The following is a 16,509-nucleotide window of genomic DNA, read 5'->3' as shown; positions in this document are numbered from 1 at the left end:
ACAGTTAAAATAAATTAGTAAATACAATGTTGCACTGCTCTGCTGAAAGTGTACATCATGTATTGCTGTTATGAATACTTACAAAGGCTTTTTCTGTTGGACATATTGATAATCAATGACACTAAATGTTAATTGTTTCTTCTTTCTGTGCCTCAGGTAACATTAGACATCTTTTCATTCTACCACCTTTATACTCTGTAGTTTATATTAACGTCTTTATATTCTGTAGCTGTCAGTATATAACCTGCAGGTGAACTGTGTCTTTAACTGTACTATTTTTGGAACTCTAAGAGAGTGAAAGAGAACATAGATGTCTGCCTATTACACATCATGACCGTCTTCAACTGTCAGCGATCTCTGTCAGTCAGTAGACGAAGTCGGCCTGTACACTTTTGTGCTGTCTGCGTCCCTTCACATTTCCACTTCACTATCACATCAGAAACAGTGGACCTAGGGATGTTTAGGAATGTGGAAATCTTGCGTACAGATGTATGACACAAGTGACACCCAATCACCTGACCACGTTTGAAGTTCATGAGTTCCGCAGAGCGGCCCATTCTGCTCTCTCATGATGTCTAATGACTACTGAGGTTGCTGATATGGAGTACCTGGCAGTAGGTGGCAGCACAATGCACCTAATATGAAAAACTTATGTTTTTTTGGGTGTCCGGATACTTTTGATCACATAGTGTACACCGAAATTCCATATCATCTCCAACTTCTTGAGTACCTCTCAAGTAACTCAACCTAGCATGCACCCAACAGAAAAACAAGTAAATTAAAATGTGAGGTAATGCCATGTTTTCATGAAGATAGTGGATGTGTGATTTCTTGACATTTTAACCATGTGCATCTTAAAATATTTTAGTAAAGGCACTGCTAACATTCTATCATTATTCTAACATTATTCTATCATCATCATAGTCATCACGAATTTTTTTCTGCAAATGACACTTCTTCCTACTTCTCCTCCACCTCCTCCTGTCTCCGACAATTGCATATAAGTTTTTGCCCTCCTGGGCAGTTTCAGTTTTTAATACCTCATCTTATAACAGTATTCCTCGTTCCTCCATTTCACGGTGCATTTGAACAGTAACTCAGTCTTCGTACATTGCCAGTTTAAATAAGCACATATTATGAATAAATACTAGTGGTTATCGGAATAACGAGAAAATCTAGATTTTGAAAAATGACAGCTGTCTGAGGTGGTTACATTAATTCAGGCATTATGGCTGTCATTTGTAGCTGCAGTGTATTATACATTAATCCATAAAGTCGTCCTGATGTGAAGTAAAACAGAAAATGTTTTTATCAAAAATGGCAGAGTTTTGACGTGCCATCAGTGAGTATAAATGTATTGTACACTACCAAAATGAGAGCAATAGTTAAAAAATATAGAGTACAACACAATTTATGCTACATATTGAAGGAAAGAAATCTCTCACCTATAGCTGACCAGTGTGACTGTAGCACAGAAACCAGCGAAAGGGAAACAGCATCCACAGCTTTTGAGCTCTTGATCTTTTTTAGAAAGAGTGGTGGTGGTGGTTTAGTGTTTAACGTCCCGTCGACAACGAGGTCATTAGAGACGGAGCGCAAGCTCGGGTTACGGAAGGATTGGGTAGGAAATCGGCCGTGCCCTTTCAAAGGATCCATCCCGGCATTTGCCTGAAGAGATTTAGGGAAATCACGGAAAACCTAAATCAGGATGGCCGGAGACGGGATTGAACCGTCGTCCTCCCGAATGTGAGTCCAGTGTGCTAACCACTGCGCCACCTCGCTCGGTTTAGTAAGAGTACACACAAGAACACAGGCACCCAGATGATCACTCCCGTGGTTATGGGTTATGGGTGGGTACATGTGTGGTTGCATGTGTGAATGTGTATACTTTTGCTATAAAAAGTCAAGAGCTCAAAAGGTAGTGTGAATTGTGTTTCCTGTTACATGTTTGTATGCTTCACACACTGGTCCACTGTAGGGAAGTGGCTTGTCTTTCCATATTATGTACTGCTCCATCCAAGACTTTCCATTATTGTTATGCTATATATTGTAGCCCTAGAGTAAGGCTAAGTGCAAATTGAGTCATGTATAGCACATATGACGTGACATGACACTGCAGTGCGACACACACGTTCCACACGTGTCGCGGTAGCCCTGCGCATATTGCGACACATACACATACTTCCCACACGCCGGATGGCGATGCTCTGCACTCACAGAACCGAAGTGCGTGCACCCTGAAATCTTCCTCAAACGATTTTACAGAAACTATTCAGTGAAAATAATTGATTTGTGCCTTACTGGTGGCATTGTATGTGAGCTTTGTGGCAAAGTGCCCATCATCTCGCCAGTGGTCACGCTTACTATAATATACACATTTTAGTAAGACACTACACAAAATTCGAAAAGTTTGCAATGAAATTTTGCGTTTGGTGCGTATGAAATTTAGCTAACATATTGAATTTTTGTGTAGACTTGGGAGGAGATCTCTATCTGTCTCCGATCTCGAGAAAATGGATCCTATGTAGCACGTTCACTCCCAGTCTCACACCCATAGGAATGAAATATTTACAACATCCCTCATATCTCCTAAACCACTCAAGGCATTGAAACGAGATTTTGGTGAATGATGGCACACAGAGAGGAGAGTCCTTTGCCAGTTTGCAAACACACTGAACTTTCTTATCTTAGGCGATATATCAGAAGTTGTACTTTCTATTTTATGTTTTTCATTCCCATGTCTGTAATTCTTTAAGAGTTATCAAAAGATAGTGAGACAAGAGTTTCCTAGTATGAAAATAAACATGAAATTTCTTCTCTTATGTTACCACAAACTGACACAATGAGGTTTTTTGTCAGCTATTGTGCTATTTGGTCGCCAGTTAGTTGTTTAATGAGACACTCTGTTCCAGAATTCTGTCACAATAGCTGCAGCAAAAATGAGTATGTGGAAATTTTACTGTGTTTTGGCAAATGAAGTACAGTTAAACCTGTCAACAAGGGAAATGTGGCCATTACTCATAAATGGTTATGCTCCTTTGGATGAGAAAAGGTTAACAATCCACACAAAAATAAATTGCCAATTCTTTTGGAATTTTGGTTGAATCCCATAACCCATCGTATTTTTAACACTGAACTGCTGGAATGGAACTTACCAAAGGATTTTATTCCTTTTCTTCATCTTCGCAGTATTAAAATAATGATTAGCGTACCCTTCAGGCATAATGTCAAATGCTGGTTGCTCACCTGTGGCTTGCCAAACTGACAATGTGTGATTCATGAAAAAAGTAGCTGTTATTGAGAAATTATTGAGAAAAGTACAACAATTGATACGTGGCACAACTCAATGGTCAGAATATCATCAGCACCTAAGATCAATGTGCGGGACAGGAATGCAAAAGCTATCAAAGTGTGCTTTGTGAGAGGAAGAGTTCATGTTTGGAGTAATACTGACCATTACTTCATTTGTGTAGCCTGTTGTATAATTAGTTTATTAATGCTGATAGCGTGTATGCGACCACAGAAATGCTTTCTCTTGTCATGACGAGCCAATTATAAGATCATTATTCGTGAGGGCTTCTCACCTGTTTCTAGCTTGCAATGGAAATGTGTCATCCACTTGTATGTAGTATAATGTCACTTATTACATCCCTATCCAAATAATGATTGTGAAACTTATGTACTTCATATATTGGAGGCTTTTTACTAGGAGCACAAAGGGGGTCATACCTGTGAAAATTACGCCTTTTCGACTTTATGTAACATATCGTAGAGGTACATCAGCATAACAGGCAGCAAAAAAAATTAATATAAAATAATTATATGGTGATGTTTAGAGTACAAGTAGCTGTGCCGACCGGAGTGGTCGTGCAGTTCTGGGCGCTACAGTCTGGAACTGAGCGACCGCTACGGTTGCAGGTTCGAATCCTGCCTCAGGCATGGATGTGTGTGATGTCCTTAGGTTAGTTAGGTTTAATTAGTTCTAAGCTCTAGGCAACTGATGACCTCAGAAGTTAAGTCGCATAGTGTTCAGAACCATTTGAACCAAGTAGCTGTACAAATTAATTTACAACATGAATGTAAAATGACTCGTTACACATCAAGATAATTTATCGTGCAAAATGATCCATGGAATATGAAAGTAACTAACTAACTAAGTAGCAAGTGCATAACCTTGTCATACTTTTCTGCCTTGCTTCTAAACAATATGATTTTATAATATTCCTTAGTTCGATATTCCCTACCCTCACAACGAATCGTCTGTCCCTTGTTACAATCAGAAAACACTGTCGAGGCAAAAGTTATAATTCCAGTGGCTAATAGCTTACCAGTTATTGAACTGTGCATTGGCCTTGACAGAAGAATTAACAAAACAAAAAAGTATACAGTACTGTTATGTACTAACGAAAAGAGATGGAGCACGTAAACGGCACATCATGATAATTTATCGTGCAAAATGATCCATGGAATATGAAAGTAACTAACTAACTAAGTAGCAAGTGCATAACCTTGTTATACTTTTCTGCCTTGCTTCTAAACAATATGATTTTATAATATTCCTTAGTTCCTTATTCCCTACCCTCACAACGAATCGTCTGTCCCTTGTTACAATCAGAAAACACTGTCGAGGCAAAAGTTATAATTCCAGTGGCTAATAGCTTACCAGTTATTGAACTGTGCATTGGCCTTGACAGAAGAATTAACAAAACAAAAAAGTATACAGTACTGTTATGTACTAACGAAAAGAGATGGAGCACATAAACGGCAAAAACAAAACACTACTCAGTGACAATAAAATTAAGTATACTGTAAGGCTATATTTTTCAGATGAGCAATACTTCCATCACCCATATGCACCATGCCGAAGTGAGCATATGGCAGAAGTGCCTTCCTGCTCCCCATCTCACCCCTCCCGCAGTGCTCGCGTGACGCACTGCACAAGGAACTGTGCCACAATCACAATGCTGTGTGACCTGATGCAGGCACGTGTCCCATCCCAGTTGTGTCGCGTCGCAACTTGCGTGGTCCCATTTGAACCTGCAAAGTTACAAAAACGCGCACTGCACTGCGCCATGCCACACGCCCTATACACATCTCAATTTGCGCCACGTGTAACAGTGATCTATAATGGATCATTCAGTATCAGAAGTGAGGTTACAACATGGCCTCAAGGAAACCCTTGTTACAACCTCAATTGAAGGTGAGCTGTGCAAGCAATATCCATAGCTGTGTGGCAATTTCTCTTTTTCTCTTCACCTACAAGAATGTACTGATAGGACTTCATTGGTACTGATGTTTTGCATTGTGATCAAAAGGAATTTGTTTCGCCTTGATTTCATCAAGGAGTTTAATTCATAGTTGTATGTTAATGCCCTGGGAACCTGGGAAACTGGTATGTCATTGCTTTTCATTTCCAACGATTCAACATCAAAGTAACTCTGTGATGATGGATCTCCCAGTTTTGTTGTATTCTGTTGACCTCAAAAATTCAGATTATGACATAAATTTATGTCTTACATCACAATGCTCCTGCCTTGTAATACAAGAGGACCCCCTTAGGTCGCTCATGATTTCTGTGAGTATGTATGTGGCAACACGAGGGCCAAGGCTTTTGCAGCATGTACTTCCTTCCTTGTTCTGCAATGTCCCATCTCTGGCAGTCCGTACTCCTGTTACTTTCTTTCTTGTAGGTTCCGCATTCTTTAATTTACATCTTTATCCATTTACTTACATAATTGTTTTGGCTGAAGTACTTTCTATCAACTTTTGCGCTTGACCTCATTTTCCAAACTTTTTTCTGTAGTGTAGACCAACTGGGGAAGAACACCTTAACTAACACCAACTGCATACAGTGTTAAAGATTATCTGGGTATAGTAACTGCACTTAAAAGCCAACACAATAGTCAATATTACATGGCGAGATCATTGTGTACCTTTTCCATGGAACCCACTGACAATGCGGTGCTGACACTTCTGATGCTTGAGCCTCACTTGCTGCCCATGCTCGCCAGATAGTCGATGCCCATCTTAGTGGGGCATCAGAACTCCTGGCAACAGCTGTCTTGCCAGATAACCTGTGCTACAACTGGTTGGTGCACATGGGGAGAGCCCTTAATTAAAGTAAATGATAGTAGTGCTGATATTTCACACATCAAATTAACCAACATGATGGCGGTACTGAAACAGCTATCTGGGTATAAATATTTCAATGCAGATGGTTACAATCCAACTGTAGTCCCTACCCTGACTACTCAATGGGAAGAGGGACAAGTCAGAATACAGGCAGTGAGATACTTTTACAGCAACAAAATCATTACTTTTCTTGGAAGAAATAGACCATGAATTTGGAGTGGACTCGTTGGGAAAATTTTGAAACAGATCACTTTTGATTAAAGCTGCCTCTGCTGTACAATCTCAAGCACTTCAGACAACTAAAAGGTGGATGACATACCAGTAACCATCGCTTGACGTAAAACTCTGAATACAGGATGAGCAGTTATCTTCCACAAACCCAACCAGAGAAGCAATGTCCTTCTCTATCACATATCAGTGAAATGTCTCCCTTTTGGGACTTCTCTCCCTAGAAATTCATGGATCAGAGACCCAGTACCAGCCCATGGTTGAAAGAGCCGTGGATTGTGGGTCCCTAGGCTGCTTCCTCTCCTCCATTTCTACACCCACAATGGACAGGCCCTCACAAGAATCTCGACCACCAAAAACTGCAAAAAAGAAAAAGAAGAAGAAATCTCAGGATATGGGGTCCAGAACCTCCCGCACCATCGAGTTCTTAACCAATGTTCATTGATACTTTTCTGCCCCCATTAGTGACAGGCAGTGGTCCTGAGATGTGATTTGTCCTCCTGGAACCTTCACACCTATCCAGGATAACCTCAATGTGATGGTCCACTGAAACTGTAATGGATATTATTGTCACTTGCCATATTGCTCTTCAACAAACACACTTCACTAATGACTATTCCCCAATGCTTTGCAGTTACTGTCCATTCTGTCAGAACTATACTGACCTTGAGAGGGCATCTGGGGGGTCAGTGCATTGTTTCCCACAATTGTCTTCAGTCAGTGGATTCATCTTCATAACATGTTGGACACAATAGTGGAACGAGCGCAAACAATACCAGCCATCACTATTTGTAACATTTATTTACCTCCCGCCAGGTCAATTACTTACATTGAGATGACTATCTTAAGCCAACAGCCCTCACCCCACCACACCCTGCACCCCCTCCCTGGTCCCCATTTTCTCCTACTTATGGATTTCAGTTTACATCACACAATGTGCCGAAGTACTCTTTTGTCTGGTAGGGGCCTTCTGAATGACCAGCTTATTTCCAATCTTGATAGGCGTTGCCTCAGTGACAGTTCTTCCACAGACTTCAATGCAGGTCATGGCACCTTTTCGTCTGTTGGCCTTACAATCAAGTCTCCAATCTTGTGGCTTGGGTACAATGATCGCTACATGATGATCTTTGTGACAGTGACCACTTTTTGTTGATCCTTTCACTTCCTTGTCACCACCCCAATTGGCCAGTTACCCCATTTGATGCTACAAAGAACCAACTGGTAGTTGTATACCTCTGCTGTCACCTTTGCCCCCTCTCTGTCAGACTGCGACAGTAAGGTTACAGAAGATGTCTTCAGTGTGATCATCCACACTGCCCCATTTGCCACCAGGTGGTGCCATAGTGGACAAAAGACTTTCCAACAGCTATCGAGCATTGCGAAAGAGTCCTGCAACATCTCAAGTGACATATTTCACAGACCCTCCTCCTCACTTTAAAGAGACTTTGTAGTAAGTCTCACTATCTAATAAAAAACACAGTATGAAGAATGCCTGGAGCACTATGTCTCCTCCTTGGGAACATATGCCTCTTTAAAACTTATATCCATTGTGGATGTGGAACACTGTAACCGTGATGAATAAAGGTTTTGCTGGCTGGTGTGGCCGTGCGGTTCTGGGCGCTTCAGTCTGGAACCGTGTGACTGCTACGGTCGCAGATTCGGATTGGGCCTCGGGCATGGATGTGTGTGATGTCCTTAGGTTAGTTCTAAGTTCTAGGGGACTGATGATCACAGATGTTAAGTCCCATAGTGCTCAGAGCCAACCAATAAAGGTTTTCAGAAAAACTGCAACCAGTCATCTTTTGTAATAGCTCAGTTTTTTTATAATATCATTCTCCTTGCAGGGTCATGTAGCTGTGGCAAAATAGGAAAAACAAATCAAATAAGTATTAACTACAGTGTGATATTTGGAATTATATACGTTATAAGATTAACTTGAAGGCATTACTTACGTTTGATAGCATTCATGGGTTTCATCCTAGTGCACTCATTACTCTGGAAAACACAATTTATGTTACATCTTCGGCACTACACAAATTTTGCCACCAGCAACAACTCCCATGTGCTTTACATATGTAACCAAAGCAAACAGTGTGGCTGAAGATGATGGTCAAAGGAATTGCATTAGAGCAGAGATTTTCTTTGCTCAACACCTGCATTTTCGAAAGTTGCACATTGATGACACTAAATATATGTACTGATTTAAATTACATTCGTTATTACAAAAGTAACATGACATACTTTGTAGTCATTATTGGTAAATTAATATGTGCTACTTATAAAATCTATAATACTTAAGTTCAGGATGATATTTCCTCTATAACTTTTTGTACTGAAATTATGTTTAAGATGGTGTGAGGTGATGTACGGTTATGATCAGTGGCGGTTGCTGTGTAAGAGCACAGGAGCACGTGAACACCCCAACTTTCGACACCTTGCGAATTTATTCATTATTTTTCTTTGAATGCTGTTAAACATAATATATGCTGCAATCTGACAGACACGGCACATAATCTATCATGGTGCCGCTCCTATAGACTCCTTGAAACTTCGCAACAGTGTCGTGAGCACACCTTCAGTTGTGCACTTTTTAAGGAGCTTCTGCACATGCGCAACTCACGTGATGTAATTACCTTACAGGCCAAATGTAAATGGATCTGATAAACAATGTGCACAGGTAGCCCTTGCCACTCAAGTAGAAGTTTACGTCAGTGCCACCAGGCGGTAGAGCTCTGCAGCAGATTTATATCCCCGTTCACTTGGCATAAATCCTCCTAGATGATAGCACATTCCTCAGATTATTAATTCACTCCCTATGTACTAAAATTAGATTGGATGTCAGTATAGGTTAAAGTTGTACTGACAGTAAACCTATTTTGTTGGTTTCTGAATGAGTTATAGTACATTATGTTATGAATTTTATCATACAGTAGTCCATTTGAGGTGCTGAGAATCATAAGAGCCTCAAGCTCATCACCATCTATTGCTAGAATGTTGCTTTTATTCACGCTTCTGAAATCTATTGATCTTATGGTGAGTCAGATTTTTTGTGCTGTAGGCCCATAATCTATATTTGAAAAGTCACGAAAAGCTGTATCACTGGTTTCTCTGGTATTCACTTAAATGTGAGACCAATGGCTGTGTTCCTTATGGACCTCAGCACCTCATTTGTATTCTACTCAGGTGAGCATGTTAGTAGACATCACTACTTGAGTTTAATCATTTCCACAAAACGGCAGTTTGCATTTGGAATTGATTGTTTGCTGTGCGGTAATCGGCTTTCGCTTTCAATGTAAACATGAACTATGTTAAATCTATTTTAAATACTTACAGAAAAGTAAAGCTGTGAGAATGGGCCATGAGTTGTGATTGGGTAGCTCAGCCAGTAGAGCACTTGCCCATGAAAGGCAAAGGTCCCGAGTTCGAGTCTCAGTGCAGCACACAGCTTTAATCTCACAGGAAGTCCACTGCAGAGTGAAAATCTCATTCTGGGAACAGAAAAGTAAATTACCAGGAAACATTTGCCGCAAAGGAACCAGGGCCTCTGAGAACTGACTGAGATAGGGACAAAATCAAATAAGCGTGACTACAAGCCATCATTGAACAAGGGAGTGTACTGTTAGCACAAGTTGTTGTTTGGGTGTAGCGTAAGAATATCTTATGTTCATCCTGGAAGTAAATTCGTGAATTAATACACATGTTAGGGATCTTGTACATTTGCCCACTTAAACAAAAATACGAACCGGAGAGTCGTGAAAGTTTACACATTATTTCGTTATTGTCTTAAACTGTACTTAATTATGTACAAAACAATAAGATTCTTTCTTTTGTCAGATAAGTTATTATTATTATTATTATTATTATTATTATTATTATTATTATTATTATTATTATTATCTTCTTTCCTTTCTCAGACCTTAGGTCTGGTTAAAAATGGAAAGTGACGCGGACCTTGATCAAGCGTGACTTCCTTTTAACTGTACGGTATATGTTACCTTGCATTTAGGAACTTTCGGGTAATTGAACATGTATCAATAATTACAGATTTCTGTAGTTGTATATATAAGTTTTGATGTAGCTGTATTGCGTTGATGTACTGGTGAATATTGTGTGGTATGACTCCTGTAGTTGATAGTATAATTGGTATAATGTCAACTTTATCCTGATGCCACATGTCCTTGACTTCCTCAGCCAGTTTGATGTATTTTTTAATTTCTGCTCCTATTTTCTTCTGTATATTTGTTGTATTGGGTATGGATATTTCAATTAGTTGTGTTGATTTCTTCTTTTTATTGGCGAGTATGATGTTAGGTTTGTTATGTGGTGCTGTTTTATCTGTTAGAATGGTTCTGTTCCAGTATAATTTGTATTCATCATTCTCCGGTACATTTTGTGGTGCATACTTGTATGTGAGAACATGTTGTTTTATTAGTTTATGTTGTATGGCAAGTTGTTGATGTATTATTTTTGCTACATTGTCATGTCTTCTGGGGTATTCTGTATATGCTGGTATTGTACATCCGCTTGTTATGTGATCTACTGTTTCTATTTGTTGTTTGCAAAGTCTGCATTTATCTGTTGTGGTATTGGGATCTTTAATAATATGCTTTCTGTAATATCTGGTGTTTATTGTTTGATCTTGTATTGCAATCATGAATCTTTCCATCTCACTGTATATATTGCCTTTTGTTAGCCATGTGTTGGATGCGTCTTGATTGATGTGTGGCCGTTACAGATGATACAGGTGCTTGCCATGTAGTGTTTTCTTTTTCCAATTTACTTTAGTCGTATATGTTTATGTTATGTGATGTAAAGGGTTGTAGAAATGGTTATGAAATTACAGAGGTGTAGCCGATGTATTTATATGAGTGATTGCTTTGTGTATTTTGCTAGTTTCTGCTCATTCTAGAAAGAATTTTCTGAAATTGTCTCCCTGTCCATAATGTAGGTTTTTTTATGTCAATAAATCCTCTTCCTCCTTCCTTTCTGCTTAATGTGAATCTTTCTGTTGCTGAATGTATGTGATATATTCTATATTTGTGGCATTGTGATCGTGTAAGTGTATTGAGTGCTTCTAGGTCTGTGTTACTCCATATTCCAAATGAGTAGGTCAGTATTGGTATAGCATAAGTATTTATAGCTTTTGTCTTGTTTCTTGCTATCAGTTCTGTTTTCAGTATTTTTGTTAGTCTTTGTCTATATTTTTCTTTTAGTTCTTCTTTAATATTTGTATTATCTATTCCTATTTTTTGTCTGTATCCTACATATTTATAGGCATCTGTTTTTTCCATCACTTCCATGCAGTCGCTGTGGTTATCCAATATGTAATCTTCCTGTTTAGTGTGCTTTCCCTTGACTATGCTATTTTTCTTACATTTGTCTGTTCCAAAAGCCATATTTATATCATTGCTGAATACTTGTGTTAGCTTTAGTAATTGGTTGAGTTGTTGATTTGTTGCTGCCAGTAGTTTTAGATCATCCATGTATAACAAATGTGTGATTTTGTGCTGGTATGTTCCAGTAATATTGTATCCATAATTTGTATTGTTTAGCATGTTGGATAGTGGGTTCAGAGCAAGGCAGAACCAGAAAGGACTTAATGAGTCCCCTTGGTATATTCCACGCTTAATCTGTATTGGGTGTGATGTGATATTATTTGAATTTGTTTGGATATTAAGTGTGGTTTTCCAATTTTTCATTACTATGTTTAGGAACTGTATCAATTTAGGATCTACTTTGTATATTTCCAATATTTGTAGTAACCATGAATGGGGTACACTATCAAAAGCTTTTTGATAATCAATGTATGCATAGTGTAGCAACCTTTGTTCAGTTTTAGCTTGATATGTCACTTCTGCATCTATTATCAGTTGCTCTTTACATCCTCGTGCTCCTTTGCAACAGCCTTTTTGTTCTTCATTTATAATTTTGTTCTGTGTTGTATATGTCATTAATTTCTGTGTAATGACTGAAGTTAATGTTTTGTATATTGTTGGTAGGCATGTTATGGGGCGATATTTAACTGGGTTTGCTGTGTCTGCTTAGTCTTTAGGTTTCAGATAAGTTATTCCTTGTGCAAGTGTATCAGGGAATGTGTATGGGTCTGCAATGTAACTATTAAATTATTATTATTATTATTATTATTACTGCAGCTGTTATTATTGGCAGTGGCTGTAGTTGTATAAACTTATTGATAAATGCAATACAGCAGATGCTCTTAATTTCAAACTCTCAGATTTATCTGAATCCAAACATTTGTGAACACTCGGAATGTATACTCACGAGCAGGCACCGGTTATGAGTTAAAACCACCAATTGTTTCAGAAGGTTCATGTTTTATTCCCTCGTCTACAATGTGTAGAGTATGGATATTGGGTTTTATGTTTTATTTATTTATTTATTGACACATCAAGTTCCATAGGACCAAATTGAGGAGCAAATCTCCAAGGTCATGGGATGTGTCAGTATATGAACTTACAACAAAAAAGTAATAACAAATAAAAATAAATATTTATGAACTCCAAAAAAAGTCAGTCCATAAGTTTAAGTAAATGCAGTCAGCAACACAACAAGTATCAGCTTAATTTTTCAAGGAACTCCTTGACAGAGTAGAAGGAGTGACCCATGAGGAAACTCTTCAGTTTCGATTTGAAAGCCTGTGGATTACTGCTAAGATTTTTTAATTCGAGTGGTAGCTAATTGAAAATGGATGCAGCAGTATACTGCACACCTTTCTGCACAAGAGTTTAGCCCGATTTAAATCCACATTTGATTTCTGCCGAGTATTAACTGAGTGAAAGCTTATTCTTGGGAATAAGCTGATATTGTTAACAAGAAATGACAGTAAAGAGTACATATATTGAGAGGCCAATGTCAAAATACCCAGAGTAGCGAACAGGGGTCGACAAGAGGTTCGCGAACTTACACCACTTATTGCCTGAACCACCCATTTCTGAGCCAAAAATATCCTTTTAGAATGGGAAGAATTACCCCAAAATATAATACCATATGACATAAGCGAATGGAAATAAGCAAAGAAGACTGATTTTTGCGTCGAACAATCACTCACTTCAGATACCGTTCGAATAATAAAAATGGCAACATTAAGTCTTTTAACAAGATCCTGAGTGTGGGCTTTCCACAACTGTTTACTATCTATCTGAACACCTAGGAATTTGAACTGTTCAGTTTCACTGATCATATGCCGATTCTGTGAAATTAAAATGTCAGGTTTTGTTGAATTGTTTGTTATAAACTGTAAAAACAGCGTCTTACTATGATTTAGTGTTATTTTATTTTCTACAAGCCATGAACTTAGGTCATGAACTGCACTATTTGAAATTGATCCAGTGTTGCACACAACATCCTTTACTACCAAGCTAGTATCATCAGCAAACAGAAATATTTTAGAGTTACCTGTAATACTAGAGGGCTTATCATTTATATAAATAAGGAACAGGAGTGGCCCCCAACACTGATCACTGGGGCACCCCCCACTTGACCATACCCCACTCAGACCCCACATCACAGCCATTCTCAACATTGTGAACAATGACCTTTTACTGTCTGTTGCTAAAGTAAGAAGTGAACCAATTGTGAGCTGCTCCCTGTATTCTGTAATGGTCCAACATCTGGAGCAATATTTTGTGATCAACACAATCAAATGCCTTAGTTAAATCAAAAACATGCCTAGCATTCGAAACCTTTTGTTTAACCCATCCAGTACCTCACAGGGAAAAGAGAATATAGGAGTTTCTGTTGATTAATGACTTGTAAAGCCGAACTGTACAATTTACAGCAAATCATGTGATATAAAATGATCAATTATCCTTACGTACACAGCCTTTTCAATAACTTTTGCAAATACTGATGGCATAGAAATAGGTCTAAAATTATCTACATTATCCCTTTCTTCTTTTTTATAAAGCAGCTTTACTACTAAGTACTGTAATTGTTCAGGAACTGACCATTCCTAAAGGGAAAATTACAAATATGGCTAAATACAGGGTTAACATGTGCAGCACAGTACTTTAATATTTTGCTAGGCACTCCATCATAACAATGAGAGTCATTAGTCTTCAGTGATTTAATTATTGACTCAATCTCCCTCTTGTCTGTATCACAGAGGAGTATTTCAAACAGTCTCGGAAAGGCATTTGCCAAGAAAGTTATATGATTCTCTGTAGAAACTAAATTTTTATTTAATTCACCAGCAATGCTCAGAAAATGATTTCTGATTTATCAGTAACAGAAATATTTTTACTGCGAACTGACTTTATATCGTCAACCTTGTGCTGCTGACCAGACACTTCCTTCACAACTGACCATATGGCTTTAATTTTTTCCTGTGAATCAGCTATTCTATTTGCATACCACATACCCTTTGCCTTCCTAATAACATTTTAAGCACCTTACAATACTGTTTGTAATGGGCTACTGTAGCTTGATTGTGACTACTTCTAACATTTTTATATAATTCCCACTTTGTTCTACAAAATGTCCTTATCCCACTAGTCAGCCACCTGGGCGGCCTAATACTGTTAGTACCCGTTTTAGAACTTTTCAATGGGAATAAATTCTCAAAGAGCATGATAAATGTGTTAAGAAAAGCATTATATTTACCATCTATGTTATCGGCACTATAAACATCAAGCCACTCTTGTTCCTTTACAAGGTTTAAAAAACTCTCTATCGCTCTGGATTAACTTTCCTACAAAGTTTGTAATTAAATGTGACATTTGTTTGAGTACTAATGCCTTTTAGTGTTAAAATTTGTGCATCATCGTCTGAAAGGCCATTCACCCTTTTACTAACAGAATGCCCATCTAGTAATCAAGAATGAATAAAAACATGTTTATGGCTGTGCTTCTGTTTCCCTAGGGGACCTATAAACAACAACAATTAGAAATTTAGTTTCACTAAATTCAGCTGCCCCAGCACGACATTCAAATATCTGTTCAGTGCAGTGCCATGATACATCTATGGACTCAAATGGAATACTGTTTTTTACATACATAGCCACTCCGCCACCCCTCAAGGAACTCCTTGAAAAATAGCCAGCTAATCTGTATCCTGGTAAAGGAAGCCTCTGAATTGTCTAATTCTTTAAGTGGTGCTCTGATACACCATTAATTTCAAAGTCAACATCTATAAGCAGTTCACTAACTTTATCTCTAATACTTCTTATATTTTGATAAAATATGCTAATTCAAATGGTTCAAATGGCTCTGAGCACTATTGGGCTTAACTGCTGAGGTCATCAGTCCCCTAGAACTTAGAACTACTTAAACCTAACCAACCTAAGGACATCACACACATCCATGCCCGAGGCAGGATTCGAACCTGCGACCGTAGCAGTCGCGCTGTTCCAGACTGTAGCGCCTGGAACCCCTCGGCCACTCCGGCCAGCTATGCTAATTCCCTCTCTACTTGGAAATGTTACATCCTCAGAAGGTAGCCCTTAGAGGGACTTCCTTTATGCAGGTATACCTATCAGCTGACTCCAATCTAAAAAATGTGCAGCTCTAACACCAACTACTACAGGAATATTTCTGTGAGTGATACCACCACCACCACCACCACCACCACCACCACCACCACCACCACCCACTGCACTGTCACCTGTAAGATTTGCCGGCCTCCCCTTTCTATAGTTATTGAGGTGCAAGCCATGCCTAGTGAATCCCGATCTACTTATAGACCCAACTGGCACCATTGAGATGTGACCCATGCCATCTGCTGTCAACACTCTCCCCAGCCCCATGTTTAATGCGCCTAACAGCCGCATTAAGATGAGGCTGATAATGACGCTGAAACAGTTGCGCAAAATTCTCGTTAGTGCCACCAGTTTGAGTAGCTACCTTTACCAGGTCACCATCTACATCATATTCCCCATCCCTATCAAAACTGTTCCCTGCACCACCCACTATCACTACCTGATCCTCATTCGTAAAATTCCTACATAACTCCCCAATGATGTCAGTCATTTGAGCCAAGCCTGCACTAGGCTTCACAATGCTGGTGACCTGGTACTCATTCCCCAACATTTCCTGCAACTGCTGGCCCACACCTCTACCATGCAAACTACGTAGCAGCAGAACCTTCTTCTTTCTGTTAGACTTTGCACCTGACCTAGGCCTTCTAACTGCT

The 16,509-nt window shown here is 38.9% G+C and overlaps 1 protein-coding gene across 6 annotated transcripts in view; it reads left to right on the top strand.

Moving 5' to 3' along the window:
* The window catches only part of LOC126298845 (uncharacterized), a 190,788-nt gene that overhangs the window by 120,512 nt on the left and 53,767 nt on the right, over positions 1 to 16,509 (top strand). The gene's annotated exons all lie outside the window — the stretch shown is intronic.

Source organism: Schistocerca gregaria, chromosome X (assembly GCF_023897955.1).
Source record: "Schistocerca gregaria isolate iqSchGreg1 chromosome X, iqSchGreg1.2, whole genome shotgun sequence".
Taxonomy (NCBI): Eukaryota; Metazoa; Arthropoda; class Insecta; order Orthoptera; family Acrididae; genus Schistocerca; species Schistocerca gregaria.
Note: the sequence above shows the minus strand (reverse complement) of the source record. Positions and strands in the feature narration are given on the sequence as shown.